The sequence below is a fragment of the Ornithorhynchus anatinus genome, chromosome 7 (assembly GCF_004115215.2).
Source record: "Ornithorhynchus anatinus isolate Pmale09 chromosome 7, mOrnAna1.pri.v4, whole genome shotgun sequence".
Classification (NCBI taxonomy): domain Eukaryota; kingdom Metazoa; phylum Chordata; class Mammalia; order Monotremata; family Ornithorhynchidae; genus Ornithorhynchus; species Ornithorhynchus anatinus.
Window position 1 is genome coordinate 45,476,599 of NC_041734.1, and position 19,461 is coordinate 45,496,059.

At 41.2% G+C, this 19,461-nt stretch overlaps 1 protein-coding gene across 5 annotated transcripts in view; it reads left to right on the forward strand.

Annotated features, from left to right (window-relative positions):
- TPRG1 (tumor protein p63 regulated 1) overlaps positions 1-19,461 on the forward strand; it is a 186,105-nt gene that overhangs the window by 69,953 nt on the left and 96,691 nt on the right. For 2 of the 5 annotated variants that reach the window (XM_001512049.4, XM_029068396.2), the window contains exons 1-2: positions 4,184-4,400; positions 15,449-15,527. The exons of 1 other annotated variant lie outside the window; for it this stretch is intronic. The gene's annotated coding sequence lies outside the window, so the exon portion shown is untranslated. Of the gene's footprint in view, positions 1-4,183; positions 4,401-15,448; positions 15,528-19,461 lie in introns of those variants that run through there. 2 more of the 5 variants (XM_029068393.2, XM_029068395.2) reach the window with 2 other exon arrangements.

Sequence of the window (19,461 nt, forward strand, 5' to 3'; positions counted from 1 at the left end):
AATGCTACTAAAGCACTCTTTCAATGAGAGGTCAAAAGGTTCCCAGGAGTACAGAGCACAAAAAGAGGATACAAATTATTATAATTGTTAATAATAATTGAGATTGTTAAGCACTTATTATGAGTTAGGCACTGTACTAATCACTGGGGTAAATACAAGTTAATCAGGATATATACATTACCCATTCAGGACTCATAGCCTAGGTGGGAGGGAGAACAGGTACTGAATCCCCATTTTAAGGACGAAGGAACTGAGTCATAGAGTAGTTAAGTGACTTGCCCAAGGTCACACAATAAACAAAGGGCAGAGCTGGCATTGATCACAGATTCTCTGAAATCTAGGCCCATGTTCTTTCCATTAGGCCATGCTACTTCCCTAATTACAACATTGAAGAAATATATAGAGTGAGATATATTTTAGATGCAGCAAAATTATTTTGTCTAAGTGCTGACTGAATTATACATTTAGAGACTCAATACAAGTGGTCACAGATGTCAGATTAAATGAGGTAACCTGTTCCAAGCCTTATCAGGAAAAAATTGAAAATTTCTGGTGTGATGGGTTGAGCAGAGGCTCCAAAAACAGGGCTCTGGTGGTCTGAGCTCTATGATGAATTGTGGGAGGTTCTCAAATGACCCGAATAAACATTTGGTGGAGGTCAGAATCTTTCTTTTTTTATTACTAACCTAAAGCAATTTTACTATGGAAAAAAGTTCCTTTCCTGCATTCAGTCAATCGTGTTTATTGAGCTCTTACTGTACGCAGAGCAGTATACTAACCACTTGGGAGAGAGTACTGTATAGCAGTGTAACAGACACATTCCCTCTCCAAACGATAAAATTTAGCAAAATCAGCTACACTGGTTCCTTGCAGCATCTTCTGAGGAGGAGCTTGAATGCTGCTTAAATTGTTCAGCAGGATAATATAATAGTTTAGGACAGGAAGTTGGGAAACATTGTGAATCTAATCAATGGTATTTACTGAGCATTTACTCTGTGCAGAGCACTGTACTAAGGAGAGTTCAATAGTCAGTAGACACAATCCCTGCCCTCAAGGAGTTTACGATCAAACCTGAAGAATATTAGATGTATTACACACAGCAGTACAGTTCATTTGGATATACCAAATCACTTGCATTGACTATGTGCATCAAACTACACTGCAGGTATTAGGACTCTTAGTTGACTTCTCTGCTCACCCTAAGCCCTCAAATACCATTTATGTACCTCAGAGACAAGTTAATGGGGCAATAGCTGTGTGAGTTTCTCCAACATAATCTTCATAAGAGTTTAAACATTTGGCTTTAAGAGGAAATAGTTTTTAATTTTCAAACATTACTATCCTCCTAATGGTTGTTGCACTATGTCTGAGTTAAGTGTCCTAGGCTTGCCTCTGCAACATTATTTTCATCTATTGTGAAGACTGACAATCAGGGCCCCACCATAGCTCACTGTTTAAAGGCCTAACACTTTTTTAAGCAGGAAAAACAACAGCAAACAAGAGCAATCTTTTGGCTTACACACAGTAAGAGTTCAGTAAATACTATCAGTTGAATCTGCAGGCTGACCTTATGACTAGGTGCTTCCCTGATCCCCTTTGCCCAGGGGATGCATCCCTTCTGCATCCCTTCTGGCTGCAGTGCTGCAGTGCTGCATCCCTTCTGGCCCATGGGATGGGTGGGCTGGATTCTAAACTTTCTTGGGGACCCCCCCATTACACTCCAAAACTGGCACAGGGGGCTCCCCATGAGTCTGGACCAAGTCCAGAGAACCTGAGGTTCTAATCTCATGGGGTAGTAGCTGAGTTCCAGAACAAGTGAAAACGCTGTCCATATCCCAGAACAGATCAGAACCAAGAGGGGATGGGAAAGCAGAGAATGGGTCTTCCAGTATTTGGACATGTAGAGGCCCTTAGAATATAAAGCTTATCCTCCCCATCTAGACTGTAAACTAGTGGTGGGCAGGGAGCGTGTCTGCTCACTCTGTTGTCTTGTACTTTCCCAAACACTTCGTATGGTGCTCTTCACAAAGAAAGCACTCAAATACTACTGACTGACTTCATGTCCTTAACTCCTGCGGGACATAGGGGAAACCCAAGCCTAGGAGTGGATTTTCTGGTTGCCTTTCATTTATTCATTCAATCATATTTATTGAGTGCTTACTGTGTGCAGAACACTGTACTAAGCACTTGGGGGAGTAAAATGCAAGAATAAGCAGACACAGTGCCTGCCCATAGTGAGCATACGGTCTAAAGGGGGTGATAGACATTAATATAAAGAAATAAATTACAGATAAGTGCCTAAGTGCTGTGGGACCGGGAGGGGGGATAAATAAAGAGAGCCAGTCAGAGCAATGCAGAAGGGCATGGGCGAAGAGGAAAGGAGGGCTTAGGGAAGGCCTCTTAGAGGAGATGTGTCTTCAATAAGGCTTTGAATCCATACCTGCCACTAGCTGGGGGACCACCGCGACCACCCCCTGCCTTCTCCCCAATGCTGGCTCCCCCTACCCCTGTCCCGAAGGGCGAGCAAAGAGAGGGATGGGAGGTGGGGGTGAAGGATGGACAATGGTAGGCTGGAAGTGGAGGTGGGAGTTGTAGGAGCAGGTGCCCCTATAATCTCCTGCCTTCCCTGAATGGAAGCAGGGGCTGAATATTACTGCACATTTTCTCTCATCCTTGATATATCGATATTAATATACTAATTGTAAAATTAAGAAATAAGTCTCTCAGAGAGAGAGATGGTGGGTGGGGGAAGAGACATTTAATTTTCAGCTTTCCCAGAATGGCCTTGAGTGACTTCATTTCATTACTATTATTTTCAGATATAGAGAAAGTGTTGCCTAGTGGAAAGAGCACAAGCCTGGGAGCCCTAATCCTGGGACCACCACTTTTCTGCTGTGACCTTGGACAAGTCACTTAACTTCTTTGTGCCTCAGCTACCTCATCTGTAAAATGGAAGTAAGACTGTGAGCCCCATGTGGGACATGGACTCGGTCCAACTTGATTAGGTTGTATCTACCCCAGCACTTACTACATTGCCTGACACATAGTAATTGCTTAACAAATACTGCTGACAAAAATGATACTTAGCAACTTCATCCTCTCACTTCTGAGTTTTGTTTTTGCTTCAATTTTTTCTCTTTCTATCTCCCCATTCCCTCTCTGTTCCCATTTATATATCTCTGTCCTACTATCTTTCCTCCCTCTAACTTTTCTATTTTCTCCTTCTATTCCACCTCCTCCTTTCCTATCTCTCTCTATCCCCCCATTCTTCTTCTTCTCCTCCTCCACCACCTTTTCTCTATACCCTTAACTTTCCCTTCCCCTCCTCTGACCTGTCTATAATAGAATAAATAAATAAATGAAAAAGCTAATCTCCATGTAGAACTTGCCCCTTAATGCATAACATAGTTGATTAGGGTTAGATGCTGGTAGTTGCCATGGAACAGAACTACTCACCTGCGAAAGTTAATTTAACCAGCAGCTTTGTCAGAAGTGTCTGGATTCTAATCTCAGCTCCTCCATTTATCTGCTGTGTGACCTTGTGCAAGTCAGTTAAATTCTCTTAGCCTCAGTTACCTCAGCTGTAAAATGAGGATTAAGAGTGTGAGCCCCATATAGGACATGGACCTTGTCCAACTTGATTAGCTTGTCTTTACCCTCGTACTAAATAAAGTGCCAGGCACATAGTAAGTGCTTAACAATTACCATTAAAACAAACAAAAAAGACCTGGAGAATAGTGGTGATATCCAGGATTCTTCAGTGTGAGAGCTACATAGTGATGAGAAGCAGTGTGGCTCACTGGAAAGAGCACGGGCTTTGGAGTCAGAGGTCATGGGTTCAAACCCCGGCTCTGCCACTTGCCAGCTGTGTGACTTTGGGCAAGTCACTTAACTTCTCGGTGCCTCAGTTCCCTCATCTGTAAAATGGGGATTAAGACTGTGAGCCCCACGTGGGACAACCTGATTCCCCTGTGTCTACCCCAGCGCTTAGAACAGTGCTTGGCACATAGTAAGCGCTTAACAAATACCAACATTATTATTATTATTATTATAAGAACCAGGTGTGTACAATAGAAGGGAAAAATTAGGCCACTCCCAAGTAAACTACCCTCCCAATACCTGACGGTGTTCCACCCTAGCTGATGATCCACTCTCATTCTGTCATTTGTGTAGGAACTGAATTTTAGGCAGGCAAGTTCCTAAACTAGTGGAAGAACAGAGAGGGAACCTATCTGTGAAAGGGTACTTTCAGTTTGCTAGCAGCTAAACTTCACCTTTGGTGTCACTGGGTAATTGTGTTTGTGAGGAGAGGTTGCAGAAGATTACTACTCCCTATTTTGTTTTCCTTCATCAGAGGGCTAACTACAGCCCTGCTGGATCATCTGCTCTCTCTCTCTCAGGTAAGAGCAACTTATTTCTGAAATATCTGTGTTTTAGATAGGGCTGAGTGTGAAGAATTGCTTGGGGATTCAGAGACCCAGAAAAGGACTCTTCTCTCAAGAGACACAGGGGGGATTAAATGACACTAATCTAGATGAAGTGTCCTTGTTTCTTACTTCCAGACTGTTTTTTCCCCTCAAATCACTTAACCTCTATACCTCAGTTTCTCCAACTATAAAAATCATCTTTCCTTTCTTGACTGCTGTGGTGAGTATTGTCTGAAAAGTACTTTGAGTAGCCTCTCAATAAATTTGCTCTGTGAGGACTTGGTGTTTTATTAGCCATAAATGATAATTACCACAGGAAAGGTTCTTAGCCAAGCTGTACCATGAGGTAAGGAACAGCTGATCATTGATTCTATCAAACTTGATTCTTGCAATTTTCTCTCTTTCAAAAGCAATCGTTTTATTTGTTTGGCAGTTTTAAAACAATCTTATTCTCATAGCAGATCTGTGGTTTTTCCCCAGGGTGCTAATTTTAGCCTCCTCTTTTTCCCTTCCATTTGAAAGGTTGCATCTTACTGAGCTGTGAAAAGAACATTTCCTGGAGAGCATGTGTGAGGCTTGCCTAATGAGTGTGTTAGAGTATGTTGTGACAACATTAATACTAATGTAAATGGGGCCCACCACAGCCTACAGTGGAATGGCAGAGATGAGCTTGTAGCTTGGCATCACTATATCATTGCTTAATCTTACTCAACCAGAAATGGCAAGTGTATTCTTTTCTACTCTGTTCATTATAATCAAAACTGACTAGAGGATAAACCTTCAGGCTGATCATTGCAGGCACCAAAATGCAAGTCTCTTTCAATGAGGTTCCCACACAGGATGCTTCATGGTGTTAAGTCTTGAGAACTGCTGTTGGATATTCTGTTGCTAAGCTTTGCTCTCCCTTTACCCATCTGAAGTTGTGCAATTGTTCATTGCTTTTTGAGGGGAGGGGAGGGGAAGAGATAACTGTGATATTCATTGTGCTTACTATGTACCATGTAGATATAAGATATTCAGATCAGGAACAGTTCCTGTCCCACATAGGGCTCACAGTCCAAGTAGGAAAAACAGGTATTTAATTCCCATTTTACAGATGGGGAAACCTGGAGATGTAGACTTGCTTAAGGTTCATTCATTGAATCATATTTGTTGAGCACTTACTGTGTGCAGAGCACTGTACTAAGCGCTTGGAAAGTACAATTCAGCAACAGAGACAATCCCTACCCAACAATGGGCTCAAAGTCTAGAAGTGGGGAGAAAAACAACAAAACAAAACAAGTAGAGAAGCATCAGTAGTGTCAACATAAATACATAGAATTATAGATATGTGCACATCATTAATAAAATAAATAGAATAATAAATATGTACATATATACAGGAGTGCTGTAGGGTGGGGAGGGAAGTAGAGCAGAGAGAGGGAGAAGGGGTGATGGGGAGGGAAGGAGGAGCAGAGGAAAAAGGGTCACACAGTAAGCAAGTGATGAAGCAGGGATTAGAAGCCAGGTATTTTTTTTTCCAGACTCCTTGACCCTTGTTTTAGGTCACAATGCTTCTTAAGTGAAAGGAGCGGTGTCTAGGTTAAGATGATGAGAAATTTTTGATTCTTGTCCAGAGTATCTTTTTCAGTTGTATTTATTAAGCACCAAAGGGAAGAAGTATAATAGAAAGTAAATTAGACACGGTCCTGGGTTGCTCATAAAATGGTTGTTGGGTTATAATTGGATGCTTTTGTTGAACAGCCTTCTGACAAGCTTCTAGGATTTAAAGTTGAAGTACTGCTTGGAGGGTGGGGCATATTGTGCCTTGCACAGCTCTGTGTACCTCCCAGAAACCCTCTAAACTGGTTTCCCTGACACAGTCCAGCAACTTTCAAGACTGGTTTATCCTTTTGCATTTATGCTGGGGCTCAAGGAATTGGCTGTCCTTCCCACTGGGCTAGCCTTATGCAATGAGGAGTCAGGACAAGAATGTGTGGAAATTTTTAAGATTCCAGGGAACTTCATTTGACTAGAGTTTTGTCTACCCAGTATCCTGGCCCAAAATTCTTTATTTAGTTTGCTTTTCCCCATTTGGATCTGTAGAATTGAAGGCCTTAGTGTTGGAGTGCTTTTAATTATTTAAAAAAACAGGACTGCACCCCTAGAGTTAAGGTTGGATGGGCCTTCAGTGAGAAAATACCCTGGGTGACACGGGCTTACCACTTGCCCTTCTGACACCATCAGATGGAGTGAAAGATGATGTGTGTGATTTTTGTCAACGGTTACAGGAAGCAGGAAGGTTCTGGAGCTTCCAGGACCTTCTAGTTGACCTCAATGAAACCAGGGCTTCTGCTCTGTGTGGGGTTCTTTTTATTCATTCATTCAATCATATTTACTGAGTGCTTACTGTGTGCAGAGCACTGTAGTAAGCTCTTGGAAAGAATACAACAATAGAGACAATCTGGGTTGGCTTCCAGGTTACAGAAACCCCAAGGCATAGTATCATTTTGAGTTGCACTTGAGGGAATCAGATCATCTTGAGGGTCCAGAAGTGCCAGTTCCACACAAGGGGTGTAGAAGCCCTCCTGGATAATTATAGTATTTAAGTGCTTACTATGTGCCAAGCACTGTTCCAAGTGCTGGGGTAGATACAAAGCAATTGGGTTGTCCCTCATGGGGATCACAGTCTTTATTCTCATTTTACTGATAGGTAACTGAGGCACAGAGAAGTTCAGTGGCTTGCCTAAGGTCACACAGCAGAAGTGGCTCAATGGGGATTAGAACGCATGTCCTCTGACTCCCAAGCCTGTACTCTTTCCACTAAGTCTTGCTGCTTCTCTCTGATGATCAAGGATGAAGTGGGTAAGGGGTACAAGGAGACTGGGGGTAGACTGAATTGATAGGTTTGGAGGGGGGATGTGTTTTGACAAAGGGGAAAAGCAAGTGTTTAAGGGGAAGAGCCCTCTAGATAGCATAGGCTTTTAAGTACCTGAAATGGACCCTAATTTCTTTTCTGGGAAGAACTGCAGTTCACTGAAAGGAGATGTCTCCTCTGAGGCACCTTCTGCTGAGAGGGGAAAATCTTGGGGTGGGAGGGCAATATTTATAGCAAACGGGCACTGGGTGATATATGTTTAGAAAAAGGGTCTATGGATCAGGAGGTGCTAATGGGGGCAATCAATCAATGGGATCAGAAAGTAGAGGCAGGAAAACTAGGGCAGATGGAATACACTGGGAAAAGAGCACTAGTTTGCCAAAATGTTTTGAGGAAACAAGGATTCAGGGATAAAAAAAACTTGCAAAGTTATCTGGGAAAATTAATCATGTTCCAGAACTAAAGTACAAAATCATTACCCAATTCCCTAGTCCCTCTTGGTAGAAAAATGTAGGGGGAAAAACATTACTGAAGTGTATGTCTCTCCAAACAGTATTTGCTGAGATGTTCTAGAGCTAAAAGTATGAGCATACTGTGAATTTCAAGTTCTATAACGACAACCTTAATCTCTGCATCATTCCTCTTGCCCCTTCGGCCTTCCCTATTTCTTTCTCCCATTTTATTTTTTTTTTTAATTTGCCTCACCCCTTTGGATGAGGAAATTGCTCTTTTTCCTCTCTCCTCTCTCCCTGCCCCCCCACCCCCAAACACACGCACACACTTTCTTCTCCCACTCCTGTATTAAATATTTTCCCCATTCACACTTCCACAATTATGGTCCATGTGCTGTAGTGAAACAGAGAGCTAGCAAATTTCATTTTGGAACCCAGTTGCCGAGGCTCTGTGCTGTTTTTGAGCCTGGATGGGGGCACTTACTTCAGAATGTGTTGAGATGGGAGGGGGAGTGTTTGTTCCCTGGCAACAGAAGTGAAATCACTCATCAAATGCGGATAGCTGGAGCTAAGTCTATTAATGGCTTGTTCTCCATATGAAATGCAGCTCTTATCAGCTGCAGGGAACTGCTAATGAGACCGAACAGGAAGTTTCAACAATCAGGTCTTTCTTGCTTGACTAATGACAAGTGTGCCACACCAGCCACTTCTATCTGAGTGCTGCCTGCCCCTTTAAAGAGAGAGTACAGTTTTTTTTTATCACACTGCTAAGAAAACCCCCCACAAAACCTATGGGGATTTATGTTCTCAATGGGATCTTAACGCCTTTGGGCATTGAACCTAACCATTCCTGCCTTATACTTGTGTGGGACATGATTTTGCAGATATGTGAAGAATCAGAGTTATTCAGGAAATTGCATATCACATCGGCAATAAATCTGCCTCTCAAGCGTATATATACTCATAGCTGCCTGTTTTTAAATGGTATTTGTCAAGCACTTACTATGTGTTATACATTGTTTTAAGCGCTGGGGTAGGTACAAATTAATTAGGTCAGACACAGTCCCTGTCCTGCCTGGGACTCACAGTCAAAGTAGAAGGGAAAGCAGGTATTTAATCCTCATTTAACCGTTGAGGAAACTGAGGCACAGAGAAGTTAAGTGACTTGCCCAAGGTCACACAACAAGCAATTGCAGAGCCAGGATTAAAACCCAGGTCCTCTGATTCCCAGGCTCATGATCTTTCCACTAGGCCATGCTGCTTCTCACCAGTATAGAAAGAATTATCATACTTGTTAAGTGCTTACTATGTGCTAGTCACTGTTTTAAGCACTGGGGTAGAAACAAGTTAATCAGTTAACAAGTTAACCCTGTCCCAAATAGGGTTCACACTCTTAATCCCCATTTTACAGGTGAAAGCATATGTTATATAAACATCCTTCTCCAATCAAACCTTTTTTTTAAAAAAAAAACAACAAACTGTATGTTCTCTCCATACTTTCTCCATAAGATAGAGGTGCAAACACAAGGGGAAGGAAGTCTGCTGCTGAAGGAGAAAAGCACCAAGGAGTTGAATCAATCAAGGGAAACAGCATATCCTACTGGAAAGAGCTTGGACGGTGGGGTCAAAGGTCCTGCTGTATGACCTTGGGCAAGTCACTTAATTTATCTGTCCAATGGTTTCCTCAACTTTCAAATGGAGATTCAATACCTAGTGGCAAAAGTCCGGGTTTGGGAGTCAGAGGACTTGGGTCCTAATCCTGGCTCTGCCACTCATCTGTTGTGTGATCTTGGGCAAGTCACTTCACTTCTCTGGGCTTCAGTTACCTCATCTGTAAAATGGGGATTAAGGCAGTGAACCCCATGAGGGACAATCTGATTATCTTGTATCTATCTCATGCTTAGAACAGTGCTTGACACATAGTAAGTGTTTAACAAATACCATAATTATTATCATTATTATCTCCAACTGTGAGTCTTGTGTAGGAGAGGGACTGTGTACAGCCAGATTATTTGGGATCTGTCCCAGTGTTTAATAATAATAATAATAATGTTGGTATTTGTTAAGCGCTTACTATGTGCCGAGCACTGTTCTAAGCGCTGGGGTAGACAGGGGAATCAGGATGTCCCACGTGGGGCTCACAGTCTTAATCCCCATTTTACAAATGAGGTAACTGAGACACAGAGAAGTTAAGTGACTTGCCCACAGTCACACAGCTGACAAGTGGCAGAGCTGGAATTCAAACTCATGACCTCTGACTCCAAAGCCCGTGCTCTTTCCACTGAGCCATGCTGCTTCTCTACAGTGCTTGGTACAAATACCTCTCTATCATTACTTTCTGAGTTAAAATATTGTGTGCAGAGCACAGTACTCAGTACTTAGGAGAGTAGAAAAGAATTAATAGACATTATTCCTACCCTCAAGCATCTAGTAATCCACAAAATAGGCAATATGATCACAATTAAGCCACTCTTCTAAAAAACAAACAAAAAAATTCCTCCATATTCACACACTTCTTCCTTCCTAACTGCCATCTTCAGCCACATTCTCATATTTTCACTCCAGTCTCTCAAGATTAGGAGTGAAATTATGGACCACTCCTTCCTTCTGTAACTGCCATCTCATCCTGATCTTACTGAAAGTTCTCTCCTGGCTTTCATACTACCTCTACGGCCTGTCCTTCTCCCTCACTGACAACTTTTCTCCTTCTCACCTCTAACTATGGAGGTCTCCTCAAAGCTCTATTCTGGGTTGCCAGCTCTTCTCTAAACTCACTTTCTCAGGGAGCCAGAACTGAGCTTTGAAGGACACCTACAGTTACAGGGTAGTTGGCAGAGGAGGAGCCTGTGAAAAAGGCTGAGAATTAGTAGCCAGAGAGATAAGAGGAGAATCAGGAGAGGACAGTGTCAGTGAAGCCAAGGTTGACAGTGTCAAAGGCAGCTGAGAGGTGGAAGAGGATTAAGATGGAGTAGAGGTCATTAGATTTGGCAAGAAGGAGGTCAATGTTAATCTTTTAGAGGTGTTTAAATCAGTTTTTAACTCATCCTGGTACTAAAACTTGTTTTACTCTCAAATTATTTTCTTACTTCTAACATAATCCTTGAGATTCAGCCCACTGTGTCCTTTGTCCTCTGTGACCTTTTCACTATCTGGTATGTAAGAGCTCTTCATAGTGGACCATTATAAAATCAATTTTTAGTATTTTATTCTCCTGACTGAATGATCCCAGTTGGATATCTGCAATAGAAGTTCTCAAAGAGGAACATTGAGCAGTCCGTAAGACAGAAATGGTCAAACTGATGTCCTCTGGAGTAGTCATGCAGTGGTCATAAATAGGGTTTACTGGGTGGGGCAGCAGTAAACATGAATGGGGCATTGGTGACAGTGATCTGGAAAGGGGTTGCCAATCCTGGGTTAGTTTCTTAAAGCCTTTTCCTATATTCTGCTTCAAAAAGAAAACAACCCTGCTGGCTGTTGTTAGGTGCTGAAATGATAGAACTCATGGTACAGCTTTTCTCTTTACAGATGTCATTTTCTATCTAAAATTTTGAAGGCATAGGGAAAAATTTTAATTTTCTTTTTGCCTGGTCTGTGTCTTTTCTCTCTCAGTTCACTGTGCAGTTGTCTGGTTTCATTTACTCTTCTGAAGTGTTCTCCGGCCAAATCTGATTGTGAAGGATAAGACTCCTGGCTAGATAAACAAAAATTCGAAATCCTCTCTCACCTCCCTCCTCTCACCCCCAATTCCTTTCCTGTTGGCCTTTTAGGTATTTTAATGAAACCTTCACAGGGCAGGATTGCCCTCCAATTGATAATTTAGGAAATGATTAGATTCTGTTCAGGAAAGTAAGCAAGTGAATGCTTAAACATTCTCACATAGATGGGGAAGAAAGAGATGAGAATTGTGCTCTTTTTCCATCTTTTCTCTGTTTAAAAGGTGGGCGGGAATGGACCCTATTTAGCCTTCAGAGTTCTCAGTGAGTGGCAACCAAGGTCTTAAAGAATGAATTTGTCTTCCAGCAAATCAATTGCAGTTGTAAAATGGTTGGTGGGGAGAGGGGCAATCTGATTCTGGGTCTTCACCTTTGAATTGGCATGAGATTCTGCAGTTCTTACTATTGTCAAGTGTTGCACAAGGTTAAGAATGCTCAAACTGTTTCTAGCCGATGGTGTGATTCCAGCTGTTCTTTCAAGGAAAAGTGCCTGGTTCACACCTATATCTGGATAGTCTTTTGTGTAATCTGCTTAATTTTTTTTTTTCTGGCCACTGTGGATTTTTTTTCCTCCAATATAGAATTGCAATGAACATGGAGCTTTATTTTTCAGATTTTAGTTGTGAAATTATAATTTCCTCTGCCTTTTCAACCATAATTTTATTATCTGTGTCTCCTGTGTGCACACTGTGCCTCTAATCTGAGCACCTACTGCATGCAGAGTACCATTGTGTTTCAGAGAGTATCACAAAAACAAAGTATGTGTTCTCTGCCAACAAGGAGTTTATAGTAAATAAAACAGACAAAAATGATCTACAAATAATGGGGGAAGAAGGAAAAATAAGGGTATAAGTAATAGTAAGAAATGTCTGAAGTGTCAGTAAATAACTGAATGTAAATTAGTGCTGAAGATGGGTATAAATACATAATTACTAAGGCTGCTGTCTTCAAATGTCTTTTGGAGCTGGTAACTAGGGGAGGAATTCCTGGAGGAGGTCTTTGGAAGGTTTTGAATAAATAAAAAGTTATAATTTGGATTATAACCTCTTCCTTATGCCTTTACTTTTAATATGGAGACAAAGTGCATAAAGCAGGAGGTCTCCATAAACTAAACCACAGATTGGTAAATTCTAGTATGAACTTTGTCAATGACTTTGCAGATTGTTCTTGGGCAAGTTACTTAACCTCTTTGGGAATCAATTTCCTTCTCTAACCTACCTAGCAGGTTTACTGAGTTATAAAAATGATTGCAAAGTACTAGGCATTCCTTGTTTCTTCCCCTCCCACCCTCTCTCCCCCAGTAGGGTGTGTTTTTTTTTCTTCCTGTAATTGGTCTAGCTTATAGGAGACAGTGTTACAATTCAGAGTGAAAAAGCGAATGGCTTCCATCTAATAGTGAAAATTGCAGTGACCGTTACTGCAGGAACCTGAAAACCCTTGGCTGCCACTTTGATATTATTCAAGGTTTCAAGATCATTTTTTAAACACTATTCTTTTGTAAAGATAGAGCATCAAAGGTATTCTGATTACATTTATGACAAAAACATACTCCTTAAAAGCAGAACTTTCTAAAATTCCTATTTCCCTCGGAATGAAGTGCTTAGTACAGTCCTCTGCACACAGGGAGTGCTCAAAAAATACCTTGAATTGAATGTACAGCCAGTGTTGCATGTTGGCACAATTACCTACTTTCAAATAGGCCTGAAGCTTTGATGTCAGGATTGGTTTTCAATTCTCATATGTGATGTCATTAGTAAAATTTTTCAAATCTCTACTGAAAAAACCCTGGATCATACAAAACATCCCCCCAACATAGCTACTTAGCAATCTTTACCCCCACTTGGTTTAAAAACTTCATAGCTAAAATAATCTTCTTTGCCTGCCATTATGCCCACCCAAAAATGAAATAAATATGGAATCAGGGAGCACATTCTATCCTAAATGGAATACTAGAGGAAATATAGGAGAGATTTTTTCTGCATGGGAAAAGTATAAATAATTCCCCCAACACCAGTAGGAGGATTCTTTTTGTTGTTGTTGAACCTATTCATAAATGAGTGAATAGGAGTGTGCAGTGAAGCTCTCTAGGTTTTCAGATGACACTAAACTCTTCTGGCTGATAAGAATTAATTGCAGGGGGATTTCAAAGCTGAATGAGTTTAACAGAAATATAGCTGATCATTTTCAAAGTAAGCAAATGATAATGCATTCAGAAGGAAAAAATCTCCCCTTACATGATGGATTCTGACAAAGTGATCTTGGATTGATTGTTTACTCATCTTTCGAATTATTGGTCTAATGATAAAAAAACATGCTATGGGAATGGAAAATAAACAACAGCTGATGTACTCAGAATATTGCATGTAGTTTTGGAAATCTGACTCTAGGAAGGATATATTAGAGTTGGCACAAACAAAATCAACTGGGATTGGGAACATTTGAAGGAGAGTGAAAAGTCTGAGGAGGGAAATACTTGAAGTTCACAGAATCTTGAAAGATGTAAACAGGTTGAACATGGAATAGTTCTTTACCAAACCATGTCACAAGATTGTGGGGGGAGCGGTACCTATTGAAGCTAGAAGCTGGAATTAACTGTCAGTAGATGTGCCTTCCAAAAATGTCAGTAGGTTCAAGAAGGATTAAGCTAAATTAACAGGCAAGTCGTCGTGGGAAGGGAACAAGTCTACCAACTCTGTTATATTGTACTTTCCCAGTGTTTAGTACAGTGTTCTTCACACAGTAAGCACTCAATACATTTGATTACAGCACTGTACTAAGGTTGAGGGAGATTACAGTAGCCATGATCCCTGCTCTCAGAGAACTCATAATCTGATGGATTTACCCAATTGGTGAAGATGGGGATGCTTGCTGCCACAGACTGAACAAAAATAAAATTAATGGCATGAAGTTCTTACTATGTGCCAAGCACTATGCTCACTGCTGGATTAGATGCAAGATAATCAGGTCAGACCCAGTCCCTGCCCCACACTGTGCTAAGTAGGAGGAAGAACATGTGTTTTTATCCCCATGTTACAGATGAGAAAACTGAGACAAAGAGAAATTATTTGTTCAAGGGCACACAGCAGTGAACTGATGGTCAGGATTAACAGCCAGGTTTCCTGAATCCAAATCCTATACTCTATCCAATAGACCACTTGATGGGAAAGTCCCTGCACCCAGGAATAAGGGAGAGAGGAGGTTTAGACAAGGTCTGAGGGGCATCTCTACAAAAGCCCTGGTAGCCATGACTGAAATAGATTCCCAAGCACAATAATGACCAAAGTCAATATTTAAATAATATCATGGTTAGAATACAAAAGGGAGATTTAAAACCATACCATAAACATTGATTGCTTAATTACAAAGTTCCTACCACATACTCAGGCCAAGTCCTGCCCTGCAAGCAGAGATGTACTTTACTGTAAGGCTATTGCTAAAAAAAGGAATAGAATCAGAAATACCAAAAGTTGATCCTTATGTCCCTGAACTATTTTACCTCAAGAATTGATTGAGCAAAGAAATACAAGTCTCACCATGTCAGAGCTTCATATGACAAAGTCCAGAGTAGACATGAACAGAACAGAGAGCAGCAAGAAGAGATTGTCTCTCGAGTAATCACCCATAAAACCATAGCACTAATCCAGAAATAGGTGCATTTTTTCTCTCAGCAGAGAAACAAAATTCCTCTCAAAGTCCCAAATGTTTCCCAGTATGAAAATATCTGTTTTACCTCTCTAGTTCATTGTAGAGAGGAAGCATGTCTACTAACTCTGCATTGTACTCTCCCAAGCATTTAGTACAGTGCTCTGCACACACGATCTGAATAAGTACCATTGAGTCTGGGAAATGTAGACAACCATCCCTTTTGCTTCCTATATCATGCAGATTTTCCCTTCACAGCAATTCCTTTTCCAGATGTGATGACAGTTTGAAAGCATTCCTGCTCTGGTGGTCACTAGTGATCATTTTCCTCTCTCTCTCTCTTTCCTGATCTTTAAGTGATGAGGACTTTAGGATAACTGTCCTTTCCAGAATTTTGATGGTAAATGCCCGGTAATTGGCGTACAACACTTTGAAGGTAAGTTGGACTGCATGGTCTGTTAGCACAATTTACAGCACAGAGTCTCCTAAGTGTCCTAGCTGACTTCCAGCCAGTGGTATTTGAGTCCTTACTCTCTGCAGAGCACTATACTAAGCACTTGGAAGAGTAGAATACAACAGGCACATTCCTGCCCACAAGAGTTTAAGGTGGAGAGAGCGAAGCAGTCACTGAAATAAATTACGGATATAATTCAATAATTATAACAGAACTTCTAGTTCAGTTATTTGTTTTGCTGAACTTGCCCTGGAAATGTGTGTATCTGTTCTGCTGCCGGGAGCATGGTGATTTGTGACCCATCGTTAGTGACTCCATTCCAATGAAAGGACACAAGGGGTGGAAGCCAGTGAGGTTCCTGTAAGCAGCATGGCCTACTGGTTAGATCATGGCCTGGGAGTCAGAAGGATCTGGGATTATAATCCTGGGTCTGCCACATGTCAACTATGTGACCTTGGGCAAGTCACTTCTCTGTGCCTCAGTTACCTCATCTGTAAAATGGGGATTAAGAGTGTGAGCCCCGTGTGGGTCCAACCTGATTAATTTCTATCTATCCAGTGATTAGAACAGTATTTAAAACAAGTGTCATTTATTTGAGTGCGGCAGTCAAGAGGGGATCTGGAGTGAATGATGATCTAGAGAATTAACTTATTCACACATGAAAGAGAACAATATGCTGATATAGTATTCAACTTATAAAATGTGAAAGTGGAAATAATTTTAGTCAATTGCCTTGAATATAATAATAACTGTGCTATTTAAGTTCTTACTATGTGCCAGGCACTGTACTAAGTGCTGCAGTGGATACAAGCAAATTAGGTTGGGCACAGTCCCTATCCCACATGGGGCTAACAGTCTCAATTCCCATTTTACAGATGAGGTAACTGAGGCATAGAGAAGTGAATCGACTTGCCCAAGGCCACACAGCAGTCAAGTGGCAGAACTGGGATTAGAATCCAAGACCTTCTGACTCCCAGGCCCATGCTCTATCCATTACGCTAGGCTGCTTCCTCAGTTTATTGACTGTGCCTAACCTGACTAACTTGGTTCTCTCCTAGATCTCAGAACAGTGCTCTGCAGACAGAGCACTTGGAAGAGTAGAATACAACAGGCACATATTATTCATATTCAATATGATTGAATGAAATATATTTAAAAATCTGCTCTTCATGCAACTACAATGTGACTTCAACCAGTGAGCTGCTCCCAGCTTGCTCTGGGCCTAACCAAGAGTTTGGGACTAAAACCATGAATCCCACAGTTCCTGTTTCACAGTAGATCCCTGTAAATCTGTCACCTGGGAACTGGAGAGCTCTACTCAGTTGGGCTAAAGGGGTGGCAAAAGGAAGGGAAAGGGAAAGACAGAAAAGGACAGTAGTTTACCAAATTATGCCAGGATTAATTTTTTACTGTAAAATTGCTTCTGCCAGAAAAATGATTGAGGAGGCTCTCTTAGAAATAGCCTCTATTTTTTATCACTTATACATGAGAAGTGTCACCCCTCCACCTAGATCTTGCTGCTCCCAGAGGACCACAAAATAGGCTGTTTCTGCCTCAGAAATGAATTGTCCTGGCTCCTCCCAGGGAGGCTAAATTGTTCAAAGTTACATTTATGACATCTGATTTCATTTACAGCTTTTACCTTGTGGTAAATTAGTGAAGTTCCCTGATTCAAAGCCTGCTCTTAACCCCTCCCCTTTGAGTTTAAAAACATTGAAGAAAAAATACATTCCTGTTGAACTGTCATCAGTCAATAGACAAAGCGCTACACTAAGCACTTAGAAGAAGTTGAAAGAATAGATATGATCCATGCCTTCAAGGAGCTTACAAACCAGTGGAGGAGATAATCACTTAAAAAAAATTACAGGATGGGGTAGCAACAGAATTTAAATATATGCACATAATTGCCACAGGGGAATTGGTACCATGTACTTGGATGACAGGGAAGTTTTGTTGCCAAATTGTATGTTCCAAGCGCTTAGTACAATGCTCTGCACACAGTAAGCATTCAATAAATATGACTGACTGAATGAATGAAATGTTGAAGTAGTAGCAGGTGGGTAATAGGGTTGAACAATTACCCAAGGAAGGCTTGGGATGGAAGGCAAAAGGGGCTTAAGCAACAACCAGCTAATATCCTTTGAGTTCCTTGTTCTGTCAACCAAGTATTCCACAGAGACAGTGGTCCTATTCCATACTTCCTGAATCAGAATGATGATGGTTTTATATAATGTTAGTACACTTCTACATTTCAGTGCCAGGACTCAGGGCTTGTGGTGAGTTCATTCAATTCATTCAATAGTATTTATTGAGCGCTTACTATGTGCAGAGCACTGTACTAAGCGCTTGGGATGAACAAGTCGGCAACAGATACAGTCCCTGCCCTTTGACGGGCTTACAGTCTAATCGGGGGAGACGGACAGACAAGAACAATGGCACTAAACAGCGTCAAGGGGAAGAACATCTCGTAAAAACAATGGCAACTAAATAGAATCAAGAGTTGACACCTGAGTTTCAATTCCAGTCCAGCTGAATTACTGAGTAGCCTTGAGCATTTGGTTTAGATTGCAATTTGCCCATCTGTAAAATCAGCATTACCTTTATTCTCATATTAGTTGTTTGAAGAGATATAATATGTATAAAGCAGCTCCTACTGCCACATCTTGACTCAGTTTGCTACCAGTGCTGATTTCATATTGGTTTAAGGAGGCCTCCCTTATGGATAATTTATTGAAAGCACCCACGGCTCTTAACATCTACCAAGAAGGGGAATTGCTTCTAACTACGTTATAATAAGCCGTGCGAACAAGCAGAAGATACTTCATTTTTGTTTCCTCTGATTATGGGGCATGGGTGATTTGAGCTTTAAATTTCTTCTGCCTAAGGCTAAAGTCATTCTGGAACAAGATGGCCTCAATTTTTTTTTTTTATTAAAAGTTATGGCCTAAATCTCCATCCCTTTCCTACTCTTTTCTTTATTTTTAGGGAAGAATACCTGATGATGGAAAAAATGGTTTTAATTATGTCCTTCCTCTGTTTCCAGGCCCTAGTGCTTTTTTGATTTATCTATTTTTGGAGGACTCTAACAGAGTATCTCGAATACTAGGGCATATCCTCCCATATATGTAAATCTACACTCTGGGTTAATTAAGATTTTTTTTAATGGGGAGATTTTTTTTCAAGTCTGTCTATTCAACTGTAAAGAAGGATGAGTGATTGGAAATTTCTTCTAGACTGGGTGTATGTAAATAAGACCCTTTTTGACCAGTGGGGTTTGCTACATGCAGCACATGATCTGATCATCAATTCTGGTCCTTGGGCCAAAAGCCATCTCTCTTTTGAAGGCCATGTTTTTTGGTTAGACTCTCTGCTGCTGAAGTCAAGTCACTACTATGATCTGAACACCCACCCCTGCCCCCAGAAAGATGGATAGAGAGCAGAGGGATGTTAAAGTGGGGCATATGATCTACATCATTGATACTGCTCTGGATTTTTCAAATTATGGGCTGGGGAATTTAGTGATGCTGAGTAATCTTGCTGAACATCACTTGTTTAATGCTTACCAGTTCCTGCTCAGGGCTATTTCTCTTAGCATGTAACTTCTCTATTCCCAACCCCCAACCCCCCAAGAACATAATAGCTAACAGTAGGCAGGGAATATGACAGTTTATTGTTGAATTGTACTCTCCCAGTGGCTCAGTGGAAAGAATATGGGCTTGGGAATCAGAGGTCATGGGTTCGAATCCCGGCTCTGCCACTTGTCAGCTGTGTGACTGTGGACAAGTCACTTAACTTCTCTGTGCCTCAGTTACCCCATCTGTAAAATGGGGATTAAGACTGTGAGCCTCACGTGGGACAACCTGATTAACATGTATCTACCCCAGCACTAAGGACAGTGCTCTGCACATAGTAAGTG